A 12,360-nucleotide genomic window follows, 5' to 3' on the forward strand; every position below is an offset into this window, starting at 1 on the left:
AGAGTATTAACAGGGGCCCAAACAAGCACTGTTGATGTAGTTTTCCCTAGGAGAGAAATTATGGTGCAAACCTGATTTCAGTAAAGTCAGCATGGGAAATAATGGTTTCCTCTGGGTGCTAACCAGTCTGAAGGGAACACAATTATGAACTGTAATTAGGAGAGTGGAGGGAGGAATGATGGGGCCTTTGTCACAGTTCCCCTCACCTTCCCTGAGTCCTTCCCAATAATCCTGGGGCGATGGAAGTATAGCACTGTAGGAAGAGATAGAACATGAACCCTCCAGTACCTGAAATGACAACACAATTAGTGAAATGTCTTTGTTTTATTCATTGACTCTGCACTCAGTAGGATTCATGAAGAAAGAAACCCAGACCAAGTTTCATTAGAATGAAAATGAACAACAAAAATAAGTGATGCATTGATTCTAGTGGTCCAATGATCAATCTGGAGTCAATAGCTAACTAACTAACTAACTAACTAGGTGCCAAGATACGGGCCCAAGCAGCCTCCTGCCGTTTCACTCACTCTTCGTATCAAGGGTTTATCTGAAGCAAAAGCAAACACAACCCATAGAATGGACCAGAATCAAAATTCATGCTTCTTCTTTTGCTCATTGTCAGGAAAAATGTGTTTATTTTAATTTTTTCTTTTTTTGCTAGGAGACAGTAGAGTTTTAATGAAGAACGTTGCTTCTGCAGTTTGGCTGCTTGGTTTGTTTACTTGACTATGATTTATTAGCTGTGTGATCTTCATGAAGTTACTTAACTTATATATGCCTTGGTTTTTCTCCTCTGTGAAATAAGGATGTCATTGTCCCCACAGAGTACCTTTGTAGAAACGTCCATAAACTAGAACCTGATACATCGTGACTGTTCTGTGAGTATGAACTTTAGCTGGTCATTGGGAATGTACTTGGTATTAGTTTCCATATTTCGTTATGATAAACAATTCTACGAGGTAGTCATCTCTATTCCTATTTTGCTGAAACAAATTCCAGGCCTCACTCTAGAAACGAAGAGAACCCAGTTCAGGTCCATATGTGGCTTGGATAGGCCAAACCCTCCAGGGAACAGGCTAAGGCCGGACCAGCTGTGCAGCGAGTTTATTAAGGCATGCTCCATGAAGGCATGTGCGCGGGGGGGGGGGGGGGGGGGTTGGGGGGAAGCTGACCTACAACAGTAGTAAATATGTCTACAGTAAAAGCCTCAGATCACCTCTCAGGAACTCAGGCGTTGGCATGGCCCTTTAGAGTTAGACCCACTGGGGCACAGGCCTGGGCTTTAGGCAAAGCAGTCCTTTCATCTCAGCGTCTCAGCGGAAGGCTAGCAGCTCTCACATCACCAGCAGTGATGAGGCGTAAGCACTGAGCAGCATGAGCAGTGTCCACACTAGTCCTCAGCTTGGGGAAAGATGCTCATAGTTATCTTTTGTGTGGTGGACACTCAGATAACTGCTATTTTTGTCTAAAATCTGAGAATTTGGGGAATGCCAAAAGGGATTGTTGACTTAAAACAAAGACGGCTTGTGCTGGGGAGATAGCTAAACCATTAAAATACTTGCCATGCCATGTGGGCACCTTGGTCTGGTACCCAGAATCTACACAAAAAAAAACTTTATGTGGTGCATTGGGGAGGTGGAGACAAGCAGAATCATGGACCTTGATGACCAGTCAGTGTGTCCCAGGTCCCAGGGGAAGACTCTCTCAAAATACAATGTGACTATCCCCTAAGAGCTGACATTGTGCAGAGGTTAATCTTTGGCCTACGCATACAAACACCTACACACAAACACCCTGTGCCCCCTCCAAAAATCTGTGAACAAACAAACAAACAAATCATATATGTCAGTTGCTATCTAGCACCAAAACAAGCAGGTCACCCACTGGCCACAGGCGTCACAGTTGAGATGTACTTCACAGCCGACTTTGGCTATACGCAGAACACTAAATCATCTCAAGTTTTTAGGAAACCTAATCCTGGTGAGAATTTTTAATAATGTCTTCATGAACCATAAGCTGGAGTCACAGACTTTAAAGATATAAGGAGCTTGAGAGAGCTGAGCCGTTCCTCTGGGTTGGAGTCGGGGCAGTGAACTGCTGGTTAGCAGTTACACACCACAGGATCAGGACGACAGCGCGAAAATGGATTTCTCAAGCAGAGGGTAGCTGTTTGCCAACTGCAAAGAAATTATAAAAACAAATTCTTGGCTGGAAACTTGAAAGGATAGGTTTGGAATGTTATCTTAATGCACATTTCAGTCTTGAAGTCTCTTGTCATATCCAAGATAAAGCACCCTGTTTATGTTTTATCCATTTCCACGCAAAATGACTGCTGAAGCTACATGCCAAGAATCCTCACTGACAGAGTGTAGTTCATGTTCCTTTGACTATATATTTTTTTCTTCTAACAATACCCTGTTTTATGATTAAAATACTCCTCTACTGGGGTTATAATTTCTCATCATATAACTGATACAATTACAGAAATACGGGATTGAGTTCAAAATTCTTAAGGAAACAATTTAAAGTCTTATTATTGAAATACTTCCAGAAAACATTATCAGACATGTGGAACCACTGGGTCTTAAAATGGAATGCCTATTTCATGTTAACTTATCATCTAAGTGCACTGTTCTCTGGCCTATGACTAGATCCACAGCCGTGAAGATTAGTACTCGGGCAAAAAGCAATAAAATGCTTAATTTATCATCGTCTCCTCAGTACATTGTCCCCACCTAGCTGCAGTTAGACACTTAAAACCCCCAAGAGTTTATCTCTTCTGGGGTATCTTCTAGTTCTGATAGTCCTTGATACACATGAGAGAGTGACCAGCTGGTGCCATCGGACAGTTAGCACCTGCTGCATGCGAGGGGTGGTGACTGTGCAGAAAGAAAGCAATCAGAGTCAGTCAAATGTCCTGAGACTGTAACCAGGCAGAAGGGATGAAAGAAAGAAAGAAAGAAAGAAAGAAAGAAAGAAAGAAAGAAAGAAAGAAAGAAAGAAAGAAAGAGAGAGAGAGAGAGAGGAAGAAAGAAAGAAAAAAAGAGAGAAAAAAGCACACATAACTTTAACAGCACATGGACCTTATAAACGCTGTAAAAAATGGGGGGAGGGGTGCTCAAGTAAGCTTCTACTGGAGTTCCAAAAGGGAGACTCTAGGCACAGTTGCTTATAAAAATAAGTGATATTTTAGATGAACCCAAGGTCCGTGTGTGAGATTCCTTAGTGATGGTCTGAGGGGTTTTGTTTATCTGTAAATGCCTGTTTTGCTCACCTTTATGATGCGAAGCCCCTCCGGATGAGCAGTGGGGGGTTATTTCCCTTCCGTCCATGGACACGTGGTTTCCCTGTCCTGCCTTCTTCATGGAGGCTCTCAGGAAATCTGGGGATGAGCTGATGTCAGGCCTTGAACGATCCTTCTTGTCTGGCCAGCTGTTTTGGGTGGTTCTCCGTTTCTCTTTGTTCAGTTTCTCTCCAGCATGTCCAGGGTATGACTTTCCTATGTCTTATCTGTGGGCTTAGATATTTCACTCAGTTCAGAAAAACTCTCAGCTACTTCAAAGTTTATCTCCTACATTCTTCCCTTTCTATACAAAACTCCAGTTAAATGACTACCAGGCAACTTCTTATTCTATTCTCTATATCTTTGACAATTCCTCGTTCATCCTTTTGGTTTTTTATTTTCTACTTCTTTCTATTTTGCCTTTCAAGTCCTGGATTTTCTTCAGGTGGCTCTTCAGTTCACGAATTAGTCATTAAATTAGCTTTACTTTTCAGTCTGTAGGATTCTCTCTCTCCCTTCTTCTTCCTCTTGTCACCCACTGCCAACCCCCACCTTTCAAAATTCAGGTCTACCTGCTTACTCTAGAGGTTCTTTCATTGTTTTCTTTTCATAGGTTCTCAATCCTCATTTATTAAACTGTTTTACCATTCTTTATTAGAAAGGCAGAAAAATATAAGGATGAAGACTTTGAAGATTTAAATATTTTATTTTTTAATTGTATGGATCTATCATCTATCTATCTATCTATCTATCTATCTATCTATCATCTATCTTTACACATAAATATCTATATACATATCTATATATCTATACATATATCTATGTATTTATGCACATATATGTATGCGTGTGTGTGTGTTCACAATGTGCATGCCTGGTGCCCACAGAAGCCAAAAGAGGATGCCAGATTCTCTGGAGCTGGGGGAACAGATGGCTGGAAGTCACTGTGTGGATGCTGGGAATGGAACCCAGGACCTCTGCAAGAACAGCAAGTGCTCTTAACTGTGGAGCCATCTCTCCAGTCACAGAGATAAAGACTTTAGGCCCAAACTTCCTGACGTCACTCAGTAGCTCTCCACCCTGAAGTTGATGGGAGACAAATGACTAACTGTACTGTGCTTCTGCCTCAGCCTGCCTCAGCTTGCCTCAAGCCTGTTTCACCCTGCCTCTTAACTACACTTTCCCTAGTGCTGAGGATCGAACCCAGACATGCTTTTTCATTTATAAAGTTGGACAGCAATAGCACCCACTACTTGTTTCACAGAGTGGTCATGAAAATTAAGTTAAGATTAGAAGACTCTGAACAGCAGAATCCAGCACATAATGACCACTGTTCATTTTAGAAGACACTTTGTATCTAACGAGCCCAATAATTTGTTTATGTTGAAGTCTAAGCCTGATGCTGGGTTTCTGTCTGTACTTAGTGATTTTTGATTTGAACTCAAACTTGATAGAATTTTTTTTGGACGTTTCCCTTTTTAACAAAGAGGGCCTATTTCCAGAGTCTACAGCATGGTTCTCAATCTTCCCAATGCTTCGACGCTTTAATATAGTTCCTCTGTGGTAACCCTCGTCATAAAATTGTTTTCATTACTACTTCAGAAGTGTAATTTTACTACTCTTATGTGTAACTTAAATTTTTTAAAAAGTCTACTTTTAATGATGGTTCATAAATGCTTTAACCTTGCCGGGCGTGGTGGCACACGCCTTTAATCCCAGCACTTGGGAGGCAGAGGCAGGCAGATTTCTGAGTTCGAGGCCAGCCTGGTTTACAAAGTGAGTGTCAGGACAGCCAGGGCTACACAGAGAAACCCTGTCTCGAAAAACCAAAAAAAAAAAAAACCAAAAAAAAAAAACAAAAAAAGCTTTAACCTTCCCTTTAGTCCACCACCCACTAGAGGTAGTGGAGAAGGAAGGATATGGGGAGTGGAAGTAGACCTGTCTAGGTTCTTTGAAGAAACTCCTGTCTTGTTGTCTGGAAATCAGCAGGTCAGGAAATCAGGAAATCAGTTCACAGATCAACAGCGGCAACTCATTCTACTCACAAACACCTCATGGATACATCAGTAGAGTCAGGCTAGCAAACATGAATCAGCAACAGTGGCACTACCTAGCAGAGACAGCCAGGCCTCAGCCTCAGCACTAGTCAGTAGGAGGGACCAGGAAGGACAACAAAAGAGGCTCTGCCTCTCTCAAGGAAGGGAAGACCATAGCTAGCTCTATAAGCAAGCCAAGTTAAGCCTCTGTCACTGTCCATGGAGTCCTTTTTATCCTCCCTCCAAACATCACATGTCCTCCATGGGTCTTGCCCCAGCACGTGAGTCTGTCTCAGCTGACATCACTTTGCCATTCAGTCGGAGTCTGTGGAAGTGGCAAGAGACTGTGACACGCTACTAGAAGATTTTTGGTGCATTTCCCTCTATGGAGTCCTGACAAATGTAGCTCAACTTTGCAGTGTAAGGTGGACTAATACATGCATGTTCTTCTGGAAGAATCCTTCATCACACGCTTGCTTTAACAGAACATCTTTTCTCCTGTGTCTGCTTCAGTAAAATGTTCCTTCACGGGTCTGCCTTAGTTTTTCACCTGTGTCCACTTTAGTGAAACACTCCTTCACGTGTTTGCCTTAGCAAAACACCATCCAACACAACAGACTTTCCCAAGAACCCTTAAGTTTCCACTTCAGTTATGAATTGTAATGCAAGTTACCTGATATTTGGTTTCTGTGGGGTCACAACCTACAGGTTAAGAACTGCTACACAGTGCCTGGATGAGGGATCTCTGTGGCTTTCCAGCTGTGAAGATGCATCTACGTCTACTGGGGGATACAAATGCCCTTCAACTGTTTTGGAGTGCCCAGCTCAGTGCAGAAGCCTGAGTCTTCCTTTCCCACCTTGCAGGCACTCAGGCCCGGATGTGTTGCTCTAACTGTTTTTCTCTCTGGGGAGCCTAATTCCCTCTGCCTCTCTCAAGGCACTCCCTAACACTCTGCTCTTCACTCTGGTTACAACTGGTTTTCTTGAAGGACTGTTCTTAACACTGTTTTGTTACAAATTACATGCCCAGCAATGCATTGAAAAATGGTCCTGGTGTTTTGTAGTTGGCAAGGTCTTCCAGTATTTAGTTATCAGTACTGCTTGAAGCGACCTCCTACTCAGCATCAGTCAGGGCGGGTGGTCTCATGCTGCAGCTACAAAGAATCCCAGTCTTTTACTACAGCTCAGAGATAAAGATGTTTCCTACTCATGCTCAGCACGGCTCTGCTTTACAGGAAAGAGAAAATAAGACTCCTCACACACTGGCCGGTAAAGACGTTTATCTGGAAGTAGCGCATGCATCTTTTCTGCTGACTGTTGATTGGTCAAAGCAAGAGTGATGGGTCCACACTTAGTCCAAAAAGGTTGAGGAATTTGCTTAGGAAGAAGGGAACTGGAATGACAGTGAACACTGCCGACAGTTCTCACATTCTTTATTCACCCAACCTTATGAGCAGTTCTGTGTTTTGACATATTGTAGGTAACCACACATTTTAAATCCTTTAAAAGTATTATATAGTGAGCAACCACCACTGCTGTAAAATGCCGGTTTAATGGACCATGGCCCAGATGGGTGGGAATTAAAACAAATTTTATCATTCACGATTTCAAACAAACCAATTTGAAAAATGCTCAGTGCTTTCCTGACTGTAGAAGTAAAACACTCTTATTGCTTATGTGTTTTTCAATTTAGAAAAGGAGTAAAGTGACCAGGGCTTTCATGGGTTTGCATTCCACAGGAGAGTGGGAAGTAGCATGACAATGAGCTTCTAAGGTGTGGGAAATAGTCACAGAAATGGATGCGTTTTCTGGCACATGGGGGCAGAGATGGCAAATGAGAACAGGGTTTAAATGCTAACTGAACACTGAGTGTTCCTTATATGCCAGGAGAGGATGCCATTTGGTAGAGAATAAAAGGCCACTGAAAACTTCTGGGGGGGGGCAGGGAAATAAAATGTCAACCCAGTATTCCTTTGGGCTCTACTTTAAGAATTAGGATTATGAAAGTGAATAAAACATAGTTTGTTCCTTGACTTAGCCCACCCTCCAGTAACAGGATTGAAAACAAACCTAGGAAGATTGACCCAGACATCAGAGAGATCAGATCCATGCCTGAAGAAACTACATTACGTCGTTCCCAGCCGGCGCTCAGAAGATCCCAAAGCAGCAGAGTGGTGATGGTGGTGACAAGGAAGGATGGCACCGAGAGGTCTTTGGAGATGGCGTTACAGAAGGCTCCAGCTTCCCAGATACAGAGACAAGGGAAAGAAAAAGATCATCGGAAAGTTGTCAATGCAACCATCAGGTAAAATAATACCGTTAACATTAATTAAAACGTCAGGAGGGAGCACTTTGCCTGGGGTGGAGAGCAGAATATGCTGAATTTGAAGCTCCTAAGTAGCTCCTGGTGGAGGGATCCAGCAGCAAGCTGGACGTATGGAATCCAAACTCAGAGGAGCTGTGGTCAGAAACCAGAGTCCTGTTTGGAGCTGAGACGAAAGGATGGACCATCTAGAGACTGCCATATCCGGGGATCCATCCCATAATCAGCTTCTAAACGCTGACACCATTGCATACACTAGCAAGATTTTGCTGAAAGGACCCATATATAGCTGTCTCTTGTGAGACNATGCNGGGGCCTAGCAAACACAGNAGTGGATGNTCACAGTCAGCTATTGGATGNATCACAGGGCNCCCANTGGAGNAGCTAGAGAAAGTACCCAAGGAGCTAAAGGGATCTGCAACCCTATAGGTGGAATAACAATATGAACTAACCAGTATCCCCCGGAGCTCGTGTCTCTAGCTGCATATGTATTGGCCATCACTGGAAAGAGAGGCCCATTGGTCATGCAAACTTTATATGCCTCAGTACAGGGGAACTCCAGGGCCAAGAAGTGGGAGTGGGTAGGTTGGGGAATGGGTGGGGGAGCGTGTGGGGGACTTTTGGGATAGCATTGGAAATGTAAATGAAATAAATACCTAATTAAAAAAAAGGAACCAGAGTCCTTGGTCCAGCATTGATGGTTTCCTCCTGTCCCCTTTCATGACTTGCGGATAGGTGCTGCAGAGCCATGCTTTGAAGCTGTAGGACGAACACGTGCAAATGACAAAGCTTGTCTGTATAGGAGTGCAGACTACAAAACCATTCCTACACATAAGTTTCACCATAGTAAACAAAACTCCATCCATCCAGATCTGTTTTTTCATGTCTTCAAGGCTTGTCCGGTCCCAGTGTCCTCACTATGAACAAGTTACCCTTTGAACAGACAATGCCACACCCCGTATGGGGGAGGGAATATTCTCACTGGCTGGCAGAGGTGGCATCCAAAGCAGTCATCAGGTTGGAATGTGGTGGAGGTTGAGGTCTAATTAGATCAGGAAAGAGGGCTCTGAGCAGAAAGCATAGAGCCTGGCTTCAGACCAAATGACTAAGATCTTCAAGGGTTGCTAAGGTTCAGCATGGTTATTCTTTTTCTTTGTTCTGTTTTGTTTTGTTTTGTCTTGTTTTTGTTTTTTGAGACAGGATTTCTCTGTGTAATCTTGGCTGTCCTGGAACTCCATCTGTAGACAAGGCTGGCCTTGAACTCATAGATACTTGACTCCCTCTACTTCCTGAGTGTTAGGATTCAAGGCATGTGCTACTGTCTACCAGCTAGCTCGGTTATTCTTATGTACAACACTTGAGCCAAAGTTTAGTGTGGACAAGTCATCCTTCACTGGGAATGATAGTTAGAAACTTGGTGTAACAGGATGGTTGCCTGAATTATTAAATTAGCAGTCCTGCTCTTCCCATCAGTCAGGCATCCACACTATGTAATGCTTGCCATGGAGTTTTGTTTTTTTGTTTGTTTTTTTTTTAAGATTTATTTTATGTGAGTGCACTGTCGCTCTCTTCAGACGCAGCAGCAGAAGGCATCAGATCCCATTACAGATGGTTGTGAGCCACCATGTGGTTGCTGGGATTGAACTCAGTACCTCTGGAAGAGCTGTCACTGCTCTTAACCACTGAGCCATCTCTCCAGCCCAGCATGGAGTTTTTAACCAGGCAGAATATCAAATGCAGTCTTTCTTTGTTAAAGTTTTGCCTTTGGTATCTTATGGCACCAAACTTAAAAAACGGCTCAGGTGACAACTTTTGTATTAGTGTATTTTATGAAAATAAAGTTTGGGTTAAATGCATTAATAATTCTGAGTATCGCTGTGTGCATGTTAAACAAGAAATAAACACAGTATTCATGTTATTATTAGAGAAGTGTTGAGCCTTGATGGACCATGCCATGAGGATGCCAGAGATGATAAATCTTTTAAGTCAGGGTCTCGTTGTGTAGTCCTGGGTGTTCTGAAATTTACTATGTAGACCAGGCTGGCTTTGAACTCATAGAGATCGGCCTGCCTCTGCCTCCTGAATGTTGGGTTTTAAGACTGGTGGCACCACATAGGACCTAATAATAGCACTTCTTGTCTAGCTGAGAGCCTTAAAAAAACATAAACAAAGACAACCAACTACCACCAACAACCACAACAAACTATTCCCATGGATTTTCATGAAGACCGTCTGTGTGACCACAGGGTTGGAACTGTCAGTTGGAGCCTGTGGTTCATTGTTGGGTACACTACTGAAGACAAGAACTGCCTCTCCCTCCTACCATCAGTAGCCAGTAGTTCAGCACAGAAAGACAGAGCACTGCAGACCCCTTGGAATCCATCATTACCTGTTGACAGGCCTAGTCTTGTGCTCGATGCAGGCAGCACAGCTATGGTGTTATTGCGTTTATGATAGACAGCTGCACTGTGGCCTGAAGACAGTGTTTCTCAGTGCTTCTCTGTGTCTTCAGCAGGGTCTATACTTCCTTCTCCCTCTTTGGTGACATTCCTTGAGCTGCACAGAGGTGGTATAAATCCCATTTAGACACTCAACAGTCACTTATTCCTTAACCAACGCAGCATCTCTACGTTTACTGTCCTTGATAGGAACTGTAGAAGTGAGAGGCAGACAGAGGGGAGAGGGTGAATGAACTAAACATGCTTTCTACATACATGGAATTACTCAAAGAACAACTTTAATCAATAGAAATGGGAAGTTTGATTCTACAAAAATCTAAAAAGATTTTAAAAAGCTATCCTGTAATCCCCATCATGTTATATCATTTAGTCTTATAAGCACATAGCAGGCATTTGTTGGCTAATGGAAAAAGCCTCTTCAAGGCTAACTCTTGAAGGAAATGGGAAATCTGATTCTGAGTGGAAGCACAAGATCTTGTTTCCTTGGGAGCTCCCTGCATTGGTAGCAAGCAAGAATGAAACACCATCCCAGGGCAGCCTTGGATATGACAGCCTCAGTCTGGTTTTGTGCTTGCCTTACACAGACTTCAAGGCCATGCCTTGCTCTGGGCAGAGCTGGAGTGGGAACACCCTCTCTGCAGCATAGCAACAGGTTGGGGTTGGTGGCAGCTAAGACAAGCTTGGGACTCAGTATGTAGACACTTAGCCTGGCCAACCATAGCATCCCTGGACTGTGTCATTTCTGACTGGCACAGTCGTTAGATATTTTAACTATAGTCCTACACCTGGGTTTCTTCCACAGGAAGACAAGTCCTTTCAAGTGCTTAGGAGACAGGGGTAATTTGGTTTGGGAGAACAGAAGATTCACACAAGTTCACTCAAACTGTGGCTGCTTATTGCTTCTAAATAATCTCCTGGTTACTTCAGGTGCAGTTGCTGTGTGCAAATAAAACCATCTTCCTATCACTGGCTCTCTGTTCCAGTTCCCATTTGCTAACCTTCTCTGAACCTTCTCTCCCTCTACTCGAAAACAGTATTTTTCTTGGCTCACAACACGTGCCATGACTGATTTCCTCATCAGTGGGGAAAATAAGAATAGAAAGTTTGAACCTTGAGTGTCCAAGATTCTCTCTTGCTCCCTCCCTGTTCCTCTTTGGAAGAAATCTGGACCCAAAGCTGAGCTCCCAGAAGCCAGGAAAGGTGGGCATTCTCTCACTTCTCTGTTTCCCCTACATTCATCCTCTCTTCCATTCTTCAGTGCCTCATCCTTCTGTTCTTCTGCTACTATAATCAAACATTTGTGCAAAACAAAGTTATCATTTCATAAGTATTATCTGAACATCTCCCTCTTAAGGCCAGGAGGTGGATTTTGCTCTCTTAGGCACCCCATTGTCCAGTACAACACCTGGCACAGAGAAGCCTGGTGTGCTGTAGCTATCAATCATATTCTACATAGCACTAGCTCTCTCCCTGACCCACCACAAGGAACAACTGCATGAATCAGAGAATGTACATGTGACCCTTGACCTGGGAAAATAAGACTTCCGTGTACAATTCTGACCTAAGAGTGAAAGTGTGGCCACTGGAGAGTCACATGGAACTATGGCCTCTAATTTTGACCCTGGGACCATGTCAATGCAGGAAGTTCATCTTTCATTTGATAACATCTAACCTGTGCTGGCTGTGGCTGTAGCTGTGGGTACTAGCAGCCCAGCAAGAGAAATCTAGCAGAGAAACAGAAAGAGTGCACTTTGTGGGGCATGTGATGGCTAATCTTCGCTGACAACTTGACTGGAATCAACTGAATCCCAAGCAGCTGGGCACACTCGTGAAGGACTTGCTTGACTGGATTATTTGAGATGAGAAGACACACCCTAAATCTGGGCCACCCCTTCTGGGAGCAACCTACATAAAAGGACACAGAACTTCTTGTGTTTTGCCAGCTTTTCAACACTCTCCATGACAAGCTCACCCTGTTCCGAAGGCACTCCCTTTCTGGTATTAGAACCTCTGTCTTTAGGATTGCAATGAATATGGAAGACTGGAACTCCAGTACAGATGAGACATCCATTGTGTAGGATGAACAACGACCTGATCTTTGGCCTTTTGGGCAGGAGACAGCCATTGCTGGATCCCAACTTGTAAGCCGCTCTAATAAATCAGTTCTGTTCCTTTAGAGAACCCTAACTAATCCATAACAGTGCCCAAGGCAGGACTGGAGATCTAGGCAGCACCCTGACAGTGCCGTGCCCACTGCAG

At 43.5% G+C, this 12,360-nt stretch overlaps 1 long non-coding RNA gene across 1 annotated transcript in view; it reads right to left on the minus strand.

Annotated features, from left to right (window-relative positions):
* Positions 1-308: 308 nt before the first annotated feature.
* Positions 309-12,360, minus strand: part of LOC110284101 — a 49,732-nt gene continuing 37,680 nt past the window's right edge. The window contains exons 5-7 of the long non-coding RNA XR_002376899.2: positions 10,032-10,198; positions 3,275-3,517; positions 309-2,177 (exon numbers count right to left, since the gene is read on the minus strand). This is a non-coding gene — a long non-coding RNA (uncharacterized LOC110284101). The remainder of the gene's footprint in view (positions 2,178-3,274; positions 3,518-10,031; positions 10,199-12,360) is intronic.

Source organism: Mus caroli, chromosome 2, assembly GCF_900094665.2.
Source record: "Mus caroli chromosome 2, CAROLI_EIJ_v1.1, whole genome shotgun sequence".
Lineage (NCBI taxonomy): Eukaryota > Metazoa > Chordata > Mammalia > Rodentia > Muridae > Mus > Mus caroli.